General features: G+C 47.2%; 1 protein-coding gene across 2 annotated transcripts in view; it reads left to right on the top strand.

Moving 5' to 3' along the window:
- GMPPB (GDP-mannose pyrophosphorylase B) overlaps nt 1-20,674 on the top strand; it is a 753,730-nt gene that overhangs the window by 555,707 nt on the left and 177,349 nt on the right. The window lies entirely within an intron of this gene.

Genomic DNA, 20,674 nt, shown 5'->3' with positions numbered 1-20,674 from the left:
AGAGGATTGCTTCTGAAAATAGATTCGAAGCTCAGCGACCTGGCATCCTACGAGGCTGGGGAGACAGCGCAAGGCCTTTTGTTTGGAGAGACTTTCGGGAAGGAGATGGGCCGATTTGTAGGCACATACACATCTCTGGAGAAGGCACAAGCTCCCATCCGTAAGATCTTCCCGCAGAGAGTTTTTGCCGGGACCGGTCGTTACAGGGGTCGCTCGACCGGTCGCCAACAGGGAGGTAGAAGACCCCCGAATTACAGGGCCCAGTACTGGGAGAACAGGCAACAGGACACGTTCTTCCCGGCCAGAGGTCGCAATAGCAGAGGACGGCGAGGAAGAGGCTTCGGACGAGGCCAAGGGTTTACACCAGGTAAGATGGATAACATACCCTCCAGTGGGAGGGAGAACAAAGAGGTTCTGGGGAATCTGGCGCGCGCTTTCCAGCGATGCCTGGATTTTGCAAACCGTCAGAGGTCTGCAGCTAGAGTTCATCCAAGACCCAGTGCAGACAAGAGCCCCCCAGCGCCAGCAGTTAGCAAGAGGGGAGCAAGCAGCCCTCAATACCGAATTAGAGCTCTTAGTGAGGAAGAGAGCCATAGAAAGATGCCCCGGGGTCCCAAGTTTTCTCAGCAACATGTTTCTCGTTCACAGGAAGGAGAAAATACGCCCGGTGATAAATCTGAAGGAGCTGAACGGATGGATAGTTTACCATCATTTCAAGATGGAGGGAATCCATCAGCTCAGAGACTCCCTGAGGGAGGGAGACTGGCTAACCAGGTTAGACCTGAAAGATGCCTACCTTACAGTCCCAGTACAGGAGAGGTTCAGAGGATTTCTAGCTTTTCGCTGGAAGGGACAGTTCTGGCAATTCAGGACTATGCCATTCGGACTTGCGTCAGCGCCCTGGGCGTTCACGAAGTTGATGAAACCAGTAGCCGCAGCCATCCGAGAAAAAGGAATTCGGCTGATCATATACTTAGACGATCTATTGCTGCTAGCGGAAGACCAGAAGGCACTGGAATATCAGACACAGTGGGTTCTAGACCTCCTGCAGTCACTGGGGTTTCTAGTGAACACAGAAAAGTCGGATACGAAGCCGGCGCAGAGGTTGGATTTTCTCGGATTCATCCTGGACACGAGGAAAGCCACCCTGGAACTTCCAGCGAGGAAGATCCGAGATATCAAGAGAGAGATCCGGGCATGTCTAGGAAAGAGAGTCATATCTCTGAGGATCCTAGCGAGGATTGTGGGCCTACTAGCAGCCTCAATACAAGCTATTTTTCCAGGTCCCTTACACTATCGAGCTTTACAAAGATTGAAAATCAGACACCTGCAACAAGGGCTGAGATACCATCAATCGATACCGCTAGATCAGGAATCAATCACGGAACTGGAATGGTGGTTGCAGAATATGGACGCCTGGAATGGGCGTGCCATATTCGGGGACCGGCCAGACCTCGTGATAGAGTCAGACGCCAGCCGTATAGGATGGGGAGCGCGATGCGGAGAGTTGCAAACTGGAGGGAGATGGAGCGCAGAGGAGCTGAACCTGCACATAAACTGCTTAGAGCTCCTAGCAGGCTCCTTCGCGATAAAGACATTCACGAGAGACAGGTGAAGTCTTGCGTCCTACTGAAGATGGACAACATATCGGCAGTGCGTTACATAAACCACTTAGGAGGGACCAAGTCCAGGCTGCTAGCCGAGCTAGCAAAAGATTTCTGGCACTATTGCCTGAGGACGGGGACATCAGTGACAGCGGAGTACCTTCCCGGCTCACTGAATGTGATAGCAGATTGGAACTCCCGGTACCTCACAGACTCCAGCGACTGGAAGCTAGACCCATCAGTGTTCCAGATGATAGTTCAGAGATGGGGCCCGTTACACACGGATCTATTTGCGTCTCGTCTCAACGCCCAGATATCCAGCTATTTCAGCTGGAGGCTAGACCCAGACGCGAAGGGTACGGACGCATTTCTGCAAGACTGGACAGGCGGCACGCATTACGCCTTCCCTCCGTTCATGATGCTGAGCAGAGTGCTGGCGAAGTGTCGGAGGGAGAGAGCAGAGCTAGTGCTGATAGCACCGTTGTGGAAAGCCCAAGTGTGGTTCCCGACGCTGATAGAGCGGCTGATAGACCTGCCGAGGATCCTCCCGGAAGGGGAACGATTGCTCACGGACCCAGCTGGACAGTGTCATCCTCTGAGAATGAAGAAGACACTCCCGCTCATCGCGTGCAGGATATCAGGAGACGATGGGAACTGCCAGGCATTTCGATGCAGGCAGCAGAGCTTATTGCTGAATCCTGGGCTCCATCGACTCGGAGGAGCTACGACGCGGCTTGGGCCAGGTGGACGAGTTGGTGCAGAGGGAGAGGTTTTCATCCCATTTCTGCTCCTATAGTGGCCATACTGAATTTTTTGGCAAACCTGCTGCAAGATGGGAAAGCTTTCCGCACTATTGGAGTGTACAGATCAGCGATTTCCGCCGGCCATATGCCGATTGAAGGGGCACCGGCGGGTGAACACCCAGCAGTCTGTAGGCTCATTCGAGGAGCTAAATTTAAAGCACCACCAGTTCCCAGATATACAGTGTTATGGGACGTCACAAGAGTTTTGGAATTATTAGAGAGTTGGCCGGTGAATAGATTTCTGTCTCTCAAGCAGTTATCAGGCAAATTGGCTATGCTGTTATGTCTCATATCCTGCAAGAGAGTGTCGGATGTTAGGGCCTTAGAGATCAATAGGAGGAGGTTCGGACCAGAGGGAGTGTCCTTCGTAGTAGTGCAGAGGACGAAATCGAGTACATCCGCAGTGCACTATCCCTATTTCCCCAATAATGTCAAGTGGTGCGTAGCTAGTTGCATCAAGGAATACGAGGCCAGGACGGCAGAAGTTAGAGCGAGTAGTACGAGTCAGTTGCTGATAGCACGTAGGAAGCCCTTTCAAGCAGTAAAGACAGCTACCATAGCGAGATGGGTCAGAGAAGTGATGCTTGCTGCAGGGATCGATTTGCAACAATTCGGAGCACATTCAGTGAGAGGGGCCATGGCGTCCAAAGCATATAGGACAGGGGTTCCCTTGCAAGATATTATGGCAGCAGCAGACTGGGCGAATGATCGCACATTTAGGGAATTTTATTTTAAACCAACAGAGAGTATAGCGAGTGCAGTATTGGGACAGCTTTGAACAAGCATAATGCTCGCCTCCAGTCTTGCCATAGAATAAAGATTACCCCTGCTATCTGCGCAGGGAGTATTAATTCTATTAAAGACTAGGAGGCGAGCATTAAATTCCCACCCGAGAAATGTATTGCGCATATTATTGAATGTTTGTATGTGATAATAATATGTGGATGACAGCAATACATGGACACCTCCCTGATTTTCTGCTTTTCTATTATCTCTAGGAGAGGAGCAGAAGAATAATTGAAGGGAAAGACGAGTAGAAGTCGTTGCCTGAGTTGAAGGAGTGTGACATTCGTTTGGGACGGTTCAAGTCTTTGCCAGTTGCAGGACTAAGTGTGGAGTTTTCTCTGGGACTTTCAGAGCGAGTAAAAGAGAGGAGGAGCTCAGGGACAGGATATGGTCATAGCTGAGCTGGAGTAGGATGGACTACAGAGACTATGGGGATTGTAGTTCAAGGAAGGAAAAGTCTGTTCAGACTGTTTTTCAGAGTTTTTTGGTATAGTTTTGAGTTTGTTGAAACTGCTGTGAAGAGTAGTGAATTAAAGAAGTTGAAGCATAATGCTCGCCTCCTAGTCTTTAATAGAATTAATACTCCCTGCGCAGATAGCAGGGGTAATCTTTATTATTCCACACATACCATGAAGTATGCTGCTGCACACCCTGTCACCATTTTGTTAATAGAAGGAATTGGGCATCCTGCTTTTTTCATCAAGTGCCTTTGTGCAGAACATTAGTGGCAAAGGAGCCTGAGGTTTGGCTGTCAATTTTAAGTTGATAGTTTCTCTTGGAGGTTTTAGGTCTAACCAGGTGGCTGGTCTGCATATATCCTGGATAGGAACACCCAAAGCATCTGCCCATTATGTTTCCATAGCCCCTGTTGATATTGATTGCACCTTTGAAGGTAGGGTGATCCTAGCTGTCGTGTAAACCAGGCAGATTGTTGATCTGATCCGCCCATTAGCGGGGACTACCAAGACCTCATACCTACCTGCTCCTAAATACCCATAAGTAACGAATAGGTTGCCAGACCTCCAGAAAGTAGCCGTTCTGATTTTCGAAGCCCAATTTACAAAGTTCTGCTAGTGTCGGTTATAAACCTTGATGGAAGCTGGTCTTCTGGACTCTTGATTGGATAATGCTGGTCAGGCCTTCATTTTGAAGGCGGTGTCTCTTATTTTCCATATTGGCAAACCTAGAGGCTGTTCTTTAAATTCCCTCCCATCAGCTTGAGGTGAGAAGAGTTTTGAGACCTGACTAAAGCTAAGGTTAGTCCCAATAACTGGGAAAACCAGCATATCCTTGGCCAGCATAGGACTAAAACAATCACATCTAACATTGTAGTCCCTTGTTGTTATCACTAGTTTGTAAATTAAAGGAAGAGGGTTGTTGAGGTATAGACAGCAACAGAAGCCTGAAGACCAATGTTAATTTTTCTACTCTAGTTTGTTATTGTCCAGTGGATTTACATTGACTGGTCCCTGCCCCCTCCCCATGATGTTAGAACCTGTTTACCAATAAGGTTATTATATGCTGGCAGAACTGCTACTTTCTTTCTCTGGTCCTCAGTCCTACCCTCCCCTTAGTTCAAGGTCGTTCACAATCTCTCGGTTTTTATGGTACCTTGAGCTGGATCCGGGTCATCCTGGTTTTTGTCAGATGGTCAGGCACTACACTAACCATTGGACCGCCGGGTACTTCCACTGTTCCCCTCCTATGCAGTCTTGGACTTGCACCCTCAAACTTTGGCTGGACTAGGGATTGCTTCCCCCTAGCATAGTTTGTTCTGCTTAGCTCTAGTTCTAGACCTGCTCCCTTTCCACCAACTTAAGAACTGCCCTCTGGCTCAGTTCTTAAAGAGCTCTACTTTTCCTTCCAGTGCTCATCTCCTTTGTTCCCAATTCTCGATTTGCCTACTGTTTTCTAGATTTCCCTCTCTCCCACATGCTCCTTTTGCATCATGAGTGTTTCACTTCCTTCTCCTCGGCTTCCTCCTTGCTTTCTCTGCGTTGCTCCACTCTGACCTCTCCCTACTCTCTTCTTGCTCAGTGTTCTTAAACCGTCCCCTGGGTCCCACACATTTTCTTCTCCGCCTCCCACCGGGTATCCTTCCCTTTTGAAATCTGCTTGGGGCTCTCCTTGTTCTGTGTTCAGGGGTAGTCCTATTGATGGGAACCAGAGCAAACTACAGTTTTCCCAGGAGCGGTTTGTCCCGCAAACTGTCCTGGGCTCCTCAAGGTGACATGATGTAAAGGCTCTCTGCCAATCTGGAGTCAGGTTAGCATACCATCTTGGCTAGCTGACTCCCGACTGGCTATGGCCTGGTCTGCTGCTGTTTCTACATTCTTGTACTTGTGTAATCCCTTCCTTCTGCTGAATGACGTGACATCCCCTGATTTGATATGATGTCCCACAGTCTATCCAGCTAACTATGCTTGCGTATCTTCCCTTCACTGTCGCCCGGCTTGTATTAATGCTAATCTGTGATTCGCAGAGATTCATGACCACAGGCTTGTGAATGGCACTTCAAATGTTCCTCCTTTCTACTGACACTAAGAACACATTTTGTATTGTTCTAATTCTGTGTCATTGCTAAACTAAAGCCATCCCCCCCATACCATTTATGTGGCTAATGGTTTATATGGGAGAATATTGAGTTGCAAATTCTTTTCACAATTCCTTCTCTCGTCATAAATAGCCTTACACTAAATATAATATCTGTATTTGTTTATCTCCAAGCTCTTTTCGCAAAATTGTTACACAACAAGTACACAGTGAAAACACGAATTTCCTCACATGCAAAAAACATACAGAACAATTAAGAGACTGTGCTATTAAAAATCCATATAAATCTCTAAAATAGTTATTCTTTACATGCCAAGACCTAACATTTCCAAAGAAAACTAAGAATGTTAATATCAAATGCATAGTCATTTGAAAATTCATAAAATGCGGGTAAAGTGTAGCAAAAATTCTATATGATTACTTGTTTTGAGATTTCATTAACTTCCAAGCGCTTTTCCACTCGTTTCCAAACCCAATAAAGTGCTGTGTGCATTTCATTAGAATCTAAGTTAAGGCAATGCAACCAGAATGCCTTGGATTTAATTGTGTCATAATCATTAACTATTTCTCCCAACAAGCACATATAAGCCGACCCAAGGACTTGACACTCGGTCATAAGTTGCCTCGTAGTTTCTAGGCAACCAGAACATTTACACAGCCGACAATCCCTTGAGTCACTCGGGATCACCCATTGCGTACCCCTAATTGTCAATAATGGGGGCTAGTTGGTCCTAAGTCTCAACATAAAAGAGCGGATGGCAGGACTTGGGCTGAGCAGTAAATGCCTTTGAGGTTTCATGTATTTGTGCATAACCGTGGATATTGCATCATAATTATGAAATTTGACAAATGGGAATAATTCTTTGCCCAGTCCCATAAATCCGCCTTATGAAAAAGGGAGGCCTTTACCACCTCAAAATTGAACCAGGATTCCAGCCATGGTGACCAACACAAAATACTACATTCCTATCCACTGTGGCAGCCTCTTTACTACATCACAGTTAATGCCTTTGGCCTTGTATTGCATCCCTGAAAATCGGTATTGGTTCCAGATACAAAACATAGCAATAATAGTGTTGTAACTTTTCTTAAGTCTTTCCATGCCTTAATTTGTGTTGTATTTCATGGCAATTTTCTTCCTTCTGTAAAATTATGTTTTTGGGTAGTTAATAAAGGGAGAAAGACTTTCCCTAGCATTGTCATTGTTAGTTTACAAGAGTAAAACCTTTATGTTGGAGTGACACAAAAACCGTTCAGAAGGAATAATCTCTCAGATTAATGTTAAATGTGTTTCTTGTATAGCGCTTCACACAACTGTGAGGGTTGTTTTAAAACCCGGATAGTGAGAAGTACAGAGAGAGAGAAGCAAATGGAAGGAGACAATTAAATTGTTTTATTGCTTGTTTAGTGCTCTAGACTCCTGTCGTGGGTGTTGATATGCTCCAAGTGATAAGAAGAGTAGCATGGACAAGAGAAGGCGGAGTAGCGGAACTGAGAGTTTTAGTGCATTTCCCAGCTAATCATAACAGATTAGGCAACCACTGGGATATCGCTGCAGTTTTCAGAGTAGATGAGACTTCTGTGCATTAAACATGAAACATTAAAATATACCACAAGTGTTACAGCAACATGACCCTGTATATGTATTAGAAACCTGACATTGGTATAGACTATTTGTGTTCTGGGGTCTTGCATATCGCCCATCTGCCGCTGGTACAGCATTGTCGGCTTACCATTGGTCTAGCAACCCCATATTGCAGTACACCACATTCTAAGTATGTGATGGGAATGGTGTAGGCATGAGATGTTGACATGACTAGGACTGCATCACTTTGAACTCTATCGTGCATGTGTAGCAAAGGTGAATGTTACTGTGAACAAGAGAAGGGAGCCTTTTCAGATACCATCTCAGGCCATGTATATCCGCTGTATAAGTGATCGTATTTAGTGATCAGTAGCCCTTTGCTAGCTGCTAAAATGGTTATCTAAAATCAGCCTCTTGGGGCAGGGTTTTAGGAGGGAACACTGAGAGGTTAGCCAAAACCCAATCAAGCTAGAGTTGAATAGAGGTTGAGGCTTAGTCTCAGGAAATGTGCGACAATGGTCTAGCGCACGAGTGCACAACATACGGCTTGTTGGCCAAGTGCGGCCCGGCATGTTGGTTTTCTTGGCCCGCCAGGGTTAAAGACTTTCTTAATGGAGGGCGGTCCACAAGCAGCAACGGCCGCCATCCATTAGGAAAGTCTTTGTTTACCTTGCCGGGTCGTGACAATACTGACCCTCCATTGGTTCAGTTCATTCACTTTGTGACTCTTGCGAGTCACGCAGTGGTGTATTGCACCAATGGATGGCCAGCACTGCGACTGGCATGCCTAAAGGCTTGCTGCCAGAAGGCATTTCAGCCTAGCCACGCCAGCCGCAGTACAGGTTCAGAAGAGCCCACCTGCATGCCTCCTTGCCAGCCTGCCTGCCAGCTCCCCTGACTGCTGACTGGGTCTCCCCAGGTATGTGCATTCTAGTTGAGGGAGGGAAGAGTGGGCGGAGGAGGGGTGAGGAGGCATGGGGATGGCATTTTGTTGGGTGGTGAGGATCATGGGGATGGCGTTTTGTTTGGAGGGGGTCATGGGGATGGCGTTTTGTTTGGGGGAGGTCATGGGGATGGTGTTTTGTTGGGGGTTGTGGTGTCATGGGGATGGCCTCTTGGGGGGTGGTTATTCATGGGGAGGGCCTTTTGTTGGGGGGTGATGGGGGATGTCCTTTTGTCAGGGGTGGGGGTCATTGGGCATAGTGTTTGGTTGGGGGTGCAGTCATGGGGTATACTGTTTGGTTGGGGTTGGGGGTGAGGGTCATGGGGCATAGAGTTTTGTAGGGGGTGGGGATCATGGGGCATAGTGTTTGGTTGCGGGATCGGGGGTCCAGGGCCATGCCATTTGTGAGGTGTGGAGGGAAACAGGCTATGCCTTTGGTGGGGGGTGGTGTGTTTAGTTGGGTGGGGTCTAAGACCATGTAATTGGTGGGGACATAGGGTAGGGACAAGAGCCATGCCATTGGTGGGGCTTGTGGGGCGTATGGGGACCAGTGCCATGCCATTGGTGGGGGGTGGGAGGGAATAGGAGGGACCAGGGCTTTGCTCTTTGGTGGGGTTGGGAGGATATGAGGGACCTGTGCCATGCCATTGGTGGGAGGTGGGAGATGGGAGGGAATAGGGGGACCAGGGCCATGCTGTTTGGTGGGGTTGGGAGGCTATGAATGACCAGGGCCATGCCATTGGAGGGTGGTGGGAGGGCATAGGGGGGATCTAGTACCATGCAGTATGGTGTGGAGGACACAGAATGCGGTTTAGTGGTAGGTGGGGGGGGTCATACAGTTTGGTGGGGGGGCTCAAGGGGAAATGGGATATGTAATTTGGTGGGTAGGGGTAGAGCAGGACCATGGCCATGCAGTTTGGTGGGGGTGGGAGGGCGAGAATAGGGAATCCAGGGCCATGCCATTGATGTGGTACATGGGGTGGGGGTCGGAGCCATGAGTTGGATAAAAAATGGGGTTGAAAAAGTCTCCTGCCCTGCCCGACCACCACCCCTCCCCAAACACATTTACTTTTCGGCCCACCATAGGCAGCATGTAGGGTACATTCAGCCTTCTACCAAAATCAGTTGTTCACCCCTGGTTTAGGGCTTCAATGAGTCTACACAGAACACCACCAATAATTCAAGTTAGTAAGTATATGAAAATACAGTTATTTATTAGACCTTTATAAACACACTAAGTATTACAATATCACAGGTAAGTAATGCACTCAAAAACCATATATCATATATATATATATATATTCAGTGAAAAAACTTTGTTAAAGGGACGTTATGGTTAAGTTGCGCTACTAAAAACCTATGAAATTCAGTGAAAAAACTTAGTTAAAGGGACGTTATGGTTCAAAGTAAAACCGAAAAACCCCTGAAATTCAGCAGTTATGGTAAGATAAGCAACCATAACTCGCGCCACCGTGCACTGCTAACACTAACACCCAGGACATCAAAGATGACATCACAAATGTCATTGATGACATCACTGATGACATCACATTTGTATGTACTTTTCATGAAAACTCTGTACAAGGGATTCGTATAATGCTGACCAAAAACTGTCAAGGATCAATGGGATAAATATCATGAGCTAATTAGTGCATTAAGCAATGCATTGCTATAAATAGCATTCTATTATGAAGTTCTATCCAGTATAGTAAGCTACTCATGCAGAAACATAGGCAGTGTGTGCAGCATACATGATGAAGGTGCAATATTCATAATCTTGCCATGTTGAATAGTGAAAAGATAACTGCTTTCTTATTAGAGTTTTGCGTACTGTGAAGGTACCGTAATTAACACCAAGGTCCCTTTGCGGGTCCAATCCTTTACGGCTGGTAAAACCAGCCGTTAAGGTGGGAACACGCAAAGGGACCTTGTAATCAGGCGCTAAGGGATTACCGGTACCCTTACCGGTACCAGTAATCCCTTAGCGCCAGGGTCGTAATGAGGCCCCTTGACTGTTACTGAGCAAAACCATGTGGCCTAGATATGTCAATAAAGGAAAAAAAGCGGGAGCCAGACATGTGATGTCATCAGTGATGTCACGGTGGCGCGAGTTATGGTTGCTTATCTTACCATAACTGCCGAATATCAGGGGGTTTTCGGTTTTACTTTGAACCATAACGTCCCTTTAACTAAGTTTTTTCACTGAATTTCATAGGTTTTTAGTAGCGCAACTTAACCATAACGTCCCTGACTTCATATACATGTAACATAGAACAGAACCCCCTCGTAGTGATTTTCATGTCCGCGGACTACCGCCATGTCCGCGGACATATCGAAAATCTGAGCGTGGTGAATGTAAATTTAAATATTGTGCCCCATTTCCCCTTTGAAGTTGGCTCTGACAGACACCTGTTATTTTGTATTTTTTTTTCTTGTTTTTTTTTCTTACTTTACTCCTAAAATCTTTACATAACCTTCTCCAAAGCAACCCTTACATTCCAAAATAGAAAGGCATTTCCCGTAAAAGATAAAGAAATGCCATCCTCTTTAAAATTAACAGCATTACTGGCATCAATATTCTCATTGTTACAGAAGAACATACCAGCTCTAACCATGAAGGCACACATGCCTCGGTTGATGACATACCTAGCAATGTTTTGCTGAGGACAAAAAACTGAACTCTTGTCCCATATTGCCCTAGGTAGTAATCCAGAAAATATTACTTTCGCATTTGGAAGGATCTTCATTACGGCTTGAACCAAGCGTTCCAAATCAGCCAGCAAAGTAGGGGCACTGACGTTGCCCAAATGGAAAGCACCATAGTGCAAAACTACCACATGCGGACTGTTAATCGTGGCCATATCCTCACAAACTTGTACAATTCCCTGTACATTGCAATCAGGCACAGTGCTCCACACCACCTCCACTCCTTTCACATCAAAGTTATTTGCAACATGCCTGCATTCAGCGTACTGCTGTAAACCATGCACAAACATATCTCCGAGCACCAACACCCTGACTTTCTCCACTTCTGCCATCTTCACCACACACAGTCTCTTTCAACACAAATCCACAACCTTGACATCTGATTGGCTGATCCGTACAGTCTTCTTTCCATGTTGGATTTCCTGGAAAAACCCGGATGTAGCACGCCCTGTCCACGAACAGCCGCGGTGTCCGCGGACGGCGTCCACTTTACTCTGTGTGCCATTCCCTCATTGCATACAGCTAAGCAAACACACAATACAAATAACATCCTCAGAACACCCCCATTTTGTGAATTTTCAAACATTTCAGGACAATTATCATTTCATTATTCAACATATTAACATTACAAATATTATACTTTCATCTTGTACTCTGCACACAATGCTATGTTTCTCCATTAGTAGCTCAGTATACTAGATAGAATCCCATAATACAATGCTATTTATACCAATGCATCGTTCAAAGCACTAATAACGGTATGATATTTATTGCAATATCCTTGACACTTTTTTCGCAACATTATAATAAAAATCCCTAGTACACAAATTCCATGAAAAGTACATACACATATGATGTCATCAGTGATTTCATCAATGACATTTGCGATGTCATCTTTTATGTCCTGGGTGTTAGTCTTAGCAGTGCACTGTGGTGGCGCGAGTTATTTTTCATAGCTTACCATAACTTGTAATTTTCAGGGGTCTTTCGGCTGTACTTAAAACCATAACGTCCTTTAAACAAACTTTTTTTAATATCACGCAAAAAATATACAAACATGGCGTGCAAAAACCAACTTCTACACATGGCTTTACACAGAATGTTGCAAAGTAAGAATTTATGCTCGTTCACAGTGAAGGTCAGCTGCTTCCATTTTTTTCTCGGGCCCCGGAGAGGCTCACGAAGCGGACTATAAGGTTGTATTGTGTTTTGACCTTGACAGACAGAGATTGTGATGAAAGACTTCTCTTGAAGGAGTGTTGCTAAAACGTAAGAGAAGATAAGGATGAAATTTATGAAACGAAACCACTTTTATATATTATATATCACTATGCGAAAGATCGTTGGCACACGCGGAGTCGTATTTTGGGACTGCACCACTCGTAGACAATGGAAATTGCAATTGTACTGTAAGTAACCCTTTAGATTATTTTATACCAAATATAATTACAATAGCGTAGCATTAAAGACCGCTCAAGTTGAACTTGTTCGTTGAAAGTGGCATAATGTTTTCTACCGCGCACTATCACCGCCGAATTAATCCCCTGTTGTTTAGAGGGCTCTGAAAAAGGCAGACGACACAGGTTGGGTTAATACAAATAATTTAACCGGTCTATAGGCGGTCAAGCGCTCTACTCGCTGTGCCACTTCACTGTAGCCTGTCAAATGGCACAGCGAGTACAACGCTCGCTTTGACATCCGTGCACAGCTTGCTAACGCAAGTTCGAATCCCGGCAAGGCCAAACTCAGCCTTTCATCCTTCCGTGGTCGATAAATGAGCACCACACACCGTGGTCAATAATAAGCACTGCTTAGATACCTCACGGTTGTTAGCGCTATATGAATGGGAAAATATTATTATTTTATTATTAACATACTCCGTTGCACTATCTTCGATAGCAAATAGTTTCACACCCTAATAAATAAAATGATGATTTTTAATGAAGATCGGCTGGTGAGACTAATTTGTTTTTTAAAACAGGTATGTGGCCCCATTTTGCCTACATCACGATTTACAGACTCCAGCGGATGGGGTCTTCAACTGCCTGGTGCAGGTCCAAATATGCAACTTCATGACCCTCACCATTTTATGGGACAATCGCCAAGGACCAATATGCCCTTAAGCAGAACTAGCGGCTACAAACAACATACCAACCAATAGGGTGGTCTAATGGCTCATTTTTGGAGCAACCTTCCGATTATCAGAGTGAGCATTTACTGCTTTTATCATAAACCAACAGCCTATCTACCGCAAAGGAACAACACGTGGCTCCAAATAAACTTTTGCTAATCGACAGCAGAGACAATAGCAAATCGCTGAATATTCACTAAACATTTCATGTGAAATAAATGTACTTTACCAAATGTACAATCCTGCTGTTTACTTTTAAACCACAGTTTCATATTCCGAATTGTGGCGCACTGAGTTGTAAGCTGATCTAACACCCTCTGTACCGCAAAGGAACATCGCGTGCCTCAACATGAACTTTTGCGGATCGACAACAAAGACAAATGCAAATTGCTGAATATTCTCTAAACATTTGATGTCAAATAAATGTACTTTACAAAATTTACAATCTTGCTGTTTGCTTTTAAATCACTGTTTCATATTCCGAATTGTGGCGCGCTGTGTTGTGACATAATATGTGTTGTCTTCCGGGTTCTGTGTAAAGTCACTTAGGACTGGAGAGGACTGGGCGCGTTTGATGACGCACCCTGTAACGTCACGGAAATAGGCGGGGAATATGAATGCTTTGATAATATCAGGCTTAGGGGCGGGAGACATGATTTAGTGTCGCAAAAGCAAGTCAGCCAGGTCAATAGCGCCAGTCATAGGATTATCACATAATGTCGGCGCACACCAGCCGGATTTATCGTTTCTTTAGTGGACAAAAAGTCGGTTGACGCCCATAGGAAATTGTACTATTAGCGGACAAAAGGAGTGGTCTTAAAACACTTTCACCCTGACAACGAACAATACAAACAACGTTCTCAGAACACCCCCATTTTGTGTAATTGCAACCATTTCGGGACACCGCGAGTGTTCTTAGAACACATTCAACTAGACAGATTACAATACGGACAGCGTCCTGAGGACACCCCCAGTTTGTGTATTTACGAACAATTAAGTACACCGCGAGTTTTCATAGCTCATTTTTACCTTCCTTGCGAACAAAAATGACACATACTCCGTCCTCTAAACACCCCACCATTTAGTTTATTTACAAAATGTCAGACAGCCGTGTTCTCCGCGGACAAATCGAACGCAACAAAAACATCTAGCACATAAAAAAACAAAACATTGAACCTATCTCATACTCCCCCACCCTCCCCAAACACTCTTACACACCAACACAGGGCACTAAATCCAATTTTTTATCCACGTTTCACCGCGCTGTACGCGGTCGACGGCGAATACAAGATGGTGGGCGCCACAGAAAAGCTGACGCGCTCCACGCCCCTCGCCTTCCAATCAGCGAACACGTCACATGTCCGCGGACATGACGCAAGGCCATGAGCCAATCGGGGTGCTGTCCGCGGAGCGAACAGGGAAGTCCGTCCGCAAAGCAAACACAGATATCACTAATTTTTTTGCCTTACATTTTGGTCATTTTTTTAAAAACTACTGGACGGATTTACACCAAATTTGCAAAAGCACGCTTTCGGGACCAGGCCGCCGCTCCTGCCGCAAATTTGGTGTAAATCCGTCCAGCGGTTCGGGCTGTAGCCGTGCGCAAAGTTTTTTCCCATTCAGTCTATGGGAAAAAAAAACGTTTTGGGATCCCCCCTATAACTTTTCCCCCCCTGGACGAATCCTCACCAAACTTTGCAAAACAATTCAGAGTGGGCCATATACATTTTTTGCAAAGTTTGGTGAGGATCCGTCAAGGAGGAGCGAAGTTATAAGCCGCCCAAAAAGTGCTCTTCCTATGGAACCACCAACTTAACCATAACTACATGGCCACTACCGTGGCCTTGTAATATATATATATATTACACGGCCACGGTAGTGGCTGTGTAGTTATGGTTAAGTAGCTGTTTCCATAGGAAGAGCACTTTTTGGGCGGCCTATAACTCTGCTCCCCCTGGACGAATCCTCACCAAACTTTTCAAAAAAAGTGCTATTTTGCAAATTGTTTTGCTGTGTCAGAATGCTTGGGGAGGTGCAGACAGTAAGAGATGGGTGAAGTACTGTATTTGTTCAGGTGGTAGGTGTTAATGATGTGTTCGGGATGTTTATAAGTACAGAAAATGAGGGGTCGCATAAGGATAGTGCTTCAGTCCGTGCTGTGCGCAGGGAACTTGAAACTGTTCTAAGGACACGCGTGGTGTTGGCGAACATTGAAATTGTGTACATGGAGTAGTTAGATTTTTTTTTCTATGGATAGCATTTGATAGTTATAATGTTTCATTCTATGGGTGCTAATGATTTATAAGCGTCCATGGGTGTAGTATGCTGCGGTGGTTGTGGCCAGGGCCTAGAGTCTTGGGTGCATGGCTGTAGGCCATACTTCCAAGACTCCAGGCTCTGGCCACAACCACCGCAGCACGTCACAGCTATGGATACACCTGTAATATTGCTTATCAATCAGATGGTTGTGGGGAGCCGAAGGCCATGCACCCAAGAAGAAAGTTATAAGCACTGGAGTTATAAGCCACTGCATACCCATGCATTGAAATATCTATGGCCTTGCACCCAAGACTTTCGCCTCTGGCCACGACTACTGCAGCATATTACAGCTATAGGTACACCCGTAGTATCAAACATCATTCAGGTGGTTGTGGGGAGGGTCTAGCGTCTTGGGTGCGTGGCAGAAGGCCATGCACCCAAAACTAAATGTATACGTAGTGCACTTAGAAGCCACAATCGGTGTGATACGGTGTGGTGGTTCTGGCCAGAAGCTAAAGTCTTGGGTGCATTACACCCAAGAGTGTAGACCCTGCCGACAACCACTGCAGCATATCACAATCATACATCACACCCATACAATCGATTATGTATCTGGTAGGTGTGGGCAGGGCCTAGAGTCCTGGGTACAAATTGAGTACATGCTACAGTTATAATGTTTCATTCTATGGGTGTGCTAATGATTTATAAGCAACCATGGGTGTAATATGCTGCGGTGGTTGTGGCCAGGGCCAAGAGTCTTGGGTGCATGGCCGTAGGCCATTCTTCCAAGACTCTACGCCCTGGCCACAACCACCGCAGCATGTCACAGCTATGGATACACCTGTAGTATTGCTTATCGATCAGATGGTTGTGGGGAGTGTGTACAGTCTTGGGTGCATGGCCTTTGGCCATGCACCCAATTACAAAGTTATAAGCACTGGAGTTATAAGCCACTGCACACCCATGCATTGAAATATCTATGGACATACACCTAAGACTCTAGGTCCTGGCCACAACCACTGCAGCATGTCAAAGCTATAGATACACCCGTAGTATCGCACATCACTTAGGTGGTTGTGGGGAGGACCTGCAGTCTTGGCCACGCACTTAAACCCAAATTTATACATAGTGAAGTTAGAAGCCAGAATGGGTGTGATATGCTGTGGTGGTTCTGGCCAAGACTGAAGTCATAAGCAGTGAGGTTATAAATCAGCATGGGTGTGCTGTGGTGCGGTGGTTGTGTGCACAACCTACAGTCTTAGGTGCATGGCTGCAGACCATGCACCCAAGAGTAAACTTATAAGTAGTGAAATTATAAGCACCATGGTTTTGATACGCTGCGCTGGTTGTGGGTATGACCTGTAGTCTTGGTTGCTTGGCCGCAGGGTGTAGGTGGTAGATTATACATCCAAGATGGTAGGCCCTGCCTACAGCCACTGCACCATATTACTGCCATAGATTAGACGTGCAGATTGGAATATTGTATGCCATGTGTGCAATTATACTTACTGTTTACTTTGCTGAGAATCAATATATTCCTTACATGACTTTAGTACTTGGCGGAAATATCCTTTTTTAATTTCTGTGATAAAAGAAAAGAGGATGTTAGTGTTTGTATTTCATGAAGACTTATTACATTGCACAATAGACATTTTACCTTTTTTTTTGGACCCTCATTTAGTTTACAAATCAGTGTACTGTGCATTTTGCTCAGTTTTTGTGTTTGTTTTTCTAATCATTGGGTCTGGGGGGAAAAAAAATCCTTGTTGGAATAAAAAAAAACTTTCTTTGCTATGCTACAAACTATTTCTTTGTTTTCTTTGAGTGTTTCCTTGTTGTTTCTGATTAATGTTATGTCTGTTGGCTTGTTGCAGATTTTTAAAAACAGTTACATACCTGTTGGTGTATTCTAACTGTCCATTTTTTCTTACCGATCTGCGGTATTCATTTATCTGTGTGGTTGTTATACATTCTTGGCCAGTTAGATACCTGTTGGTGTATTCTAACTGTTTATAGTCGTTTACTTGAATTTTTGTTACTGTTGCAGTACACATTAATTATTAAATTTTGGCTTTAAGAAGATTAAATATGCATTCGTAAGATTAGTTGGCAATCTCTGATTTAGAGTAATGGTGCAATCATTACATCCGAACCATCCACTTTTCTTTTTAATGTATGCAGTGTAGTGACCTGCATTGGTTGTAGCTCCTGCGTGGTAGATTATACCTATTGTTGTAAAGGTTTTCTTTCCAAGTGACACTTGACCGTGTGTGAATCCAGTCAGCTTGCAGTTGTTTTTGGTACCTTCTCCAGCATAGGGTCTGGCATGGATTCACATGCTCATGAATATTCCCCGTCGTCAGGCTGGGAATCCTCGGTAAAGAAAAATCGGTATCAGTTTCGTTTCTGATCTGTCTTTCGTAGTAGTAACCAATCACTTATCTCTGCGTCATACTGACCACAGCCAATGACTGCCATCTCCCTAAGCCCCGCCTCTGGCAGCCATCTTCAGATTTTTACCGCACGTTCAAGTGTTGGGATCCTCGTGCTATTGCTCTCGAGCTTTAGTGCTTTTTTACGCGCTTTTTTCTTAGGAAAATTTTCTCTTTTACAGTCAAAAGAGCCTCAAGCTCCACCGTTTCTTTATCCGATCAACGGGGACCCGTGTCGGATTCTTCTACGCCCCTCAAGGGTGAAGATTTCGTCGAGCCACACTTTTGGAGGACTCCAGAAGTTTCTCAGGCCCATCTCGATCATGGCCCAGGAGAAGGGAAGCTCGACGCCAAGAAAGCTGTTCAGGGTCTGCCCTGGATGCCAGCTTCAGAATGTCTTTAAGTAAGGACAAACACTCCCTTTGCATCTACTGCCTGCATGAGGACAAGATGCACGTGGAGAAGGACTGTGCGTTTTGCGGCAATATGTCGGAGCGGACCATGAAGGACCGCCATCTGCGTCTCGCCAACTGGCTGGGGGGGAAGAGCCCGTCAGGCAAGAAGAAGAAGAAGAAGTCCGAGCGGTCTTCTAAGACCGTTGAGGGCGCCCTGGCGACGGGGGTCCAACAGAAGGCCAAGCACCGGGAGTCCGCTGGCACCGGGAGCGCCGAACGGTCGGGCTCTACGGGCGCCAGGCAGGGCGCATCGTCCCTGGCGCCATCAACCACGAGCCAACGCTCTGGCTCGGGTAAGAGGAAGGCCGAGCACCCGGCGAAGCTCCTGGAGAGACCCCGGTCGAGCTCGAAGGCCCCATCGGAGGGGGAGCGAGGCGGTGACCCTCCCCCCAAGGAGAAGGCGGTGAGCGCATCTAAGGTGGTGAAAGCCTTAATCCACCCGGCCAAGGCCTCTATCGAGACAGTCGCGGCAGCCCTGGCTCAGCCTGTGGAGGCTACACCAGTGGTGGCGACCTCGGGGCCCAGAGTCTCCCTGCCACCGCGGAGGGAGTCCTCTTTCATGCCCATCGACAGGACCCCCGTGAAACCTCCGACAGAGAAGAAAAAGGGGGGGCAGGAGGTCGTCGTGGATTCGGCCTCAACCTCTGAGGAGGAGCTGATCGAAGTCTTAAGCCACAGCGTTGGCGTGGAAGAAGACCAGCCCGTCGGGAGGGACCCCGACGTAGGAGATGACGAGAACATCGAGGGTGCCGACGGGGCTCCTGACCGCCCGTCGGACTCCCCTCAACCAGTGCCGCAAGACAACTCGGTGGCCATTTTGTTGGCTATACAGTCCTTATGCTCGGAGATAAGGACGAGATTGCCGTTACCACCAATGGAGGAACCTCTCCCGATGGGGGACCCGGAGCCAGGCCCTTCTGGGAGCCCTCCTCCTAAGAGAAGAAGGATTCATCCTCCACCTCCTTTTCAACCATCACGCCCTGCTCAGCCCTCCTCCCCGTCCACGACCTGTGGGGATGATACGGGGACTGACACGGCCGCGACGGGCACAGACGACGAGGTTTACGAAGAGGATCTCCCGTCGTCACCTCCTCCCCGGGCTTCCTCGCCCGACGAGATTGGATCGTTTCATGCCATGATCGCCAGGGCATCCGAGCTTTTCCAGGTCTGCCCGGAAGAGAAGAAGGAAGGTTTCCTTTATCAACGGCGCGAGACCAAGAGGAAGGCGGTCCTCGCTGTACCTCTACTGGACGATATCTGGGATGAGGGTCTTGCCCTCCTCAAGAACCCATCCACGACGCCTGCGAGGAGGGATCGGTACGAGAAGAAATACCCGGTCCCGGACACGGCCCCCTTGTGCCTTCGGGCACAGCCGACCCCGGACTCGGTCGTCTCCGTGGCGGCCAGGAAGAAAGCGGGGGGGGCCGCGGCCTCTACAACAACCTCCCCGCCGGACGGCGAGGGAAAGAAATTGGACACGATGGGACGCAGAGTCAACTCATCGGCAGCGACGACGATTAAGGCTGCCAACGCCTTGGCTATCGTAGCCCGCTACGACAGGGAGTTGTGGTACAATATCGCTCCCCTGCTGGACTTCTTACCAGACGACAAGAGGGCGGAGGCCCTAGAGATCTTGCAGGAAGGAGAAGTGGCGTCGGACCACGCCATTACGATAGGGACAGACATCGCTGACACTGGATTTTGCCAGTTGGGCAACGGCGTGTGCCTTAGACGGCATGGATGGCTCAAGGCAACTGACTTCCGTCAGAACGTGCAGACCAGAGTCTTGAACATGCCGTTCGATGGGAGCAACCTGTTTGGGAAAACAGTGGACGATTCCCTACAAGCCATCAAGACGGACACGGAGACGGCCCGGGCTCTTGGTGTTCTCCAGCAACGATGGCCACCCTTTCGGAGCGGCGGAGGCAAGCAGGGTGCCTCCAAAGGTTCCGGCGGCGGATTTTCCACCTATCGTCAAGCGGCCCGTTCGTCGTCACAGGAAGCCTTCAGGGGACGAGGCAAGTCGGGCGGACCCCGCCGTCGTCGCCAAGGAGGACAAGGCGGCAAAGCCTCGTTGAAGCAGGACTGAACCGGCTGTGGGGTCGGGCCCCCACCGAAGCACCCCGGTGGGAGGCCGGCTGGCGAGCTTCATCAGCGTGTGGGAGTCCATCTCCACCGACCGTTGGGTGCTGGACGCGCTGGCCCAGGGTCACGCGCTCGAGTTTCTAAAGAAGTGCCCGCGCGTCCCCCCCGTGGCCAGGAAGGAACATCACGTCCCTCAACTTCTTTTGGAGGTAAAGGCGAAGCTCAAGAAAGGCACCATCGAGCTCGTCCCAAAGAGGCCTCGGGCCTCCGGAGTTTACTCAAGATACTTCCTCGTGAAGAAGAAGACGGGAGGATGGCGTCCCATCCTGGAC

This window comes from Ambystoma mexicanum, chromosome 2p (genome assembly GCF_040938575.1).
Source record: "Ambystoma mexicanum isolate Mex_15411 chromosome 2p, UKY_AmexF1_1, whole genome shotgun sequence".
NCBI classification, from domain to species: Eukaryota; Metazoa; Chordata; class Amphibia; order Caudata; family Ambystomatidae; genus Ambystoma; species Ambystoma mexicanum.
Note: the sequence above shows the minus strand (reverse complement) of the source record. Positions and strands in the feature narration are given on the sequence as shown.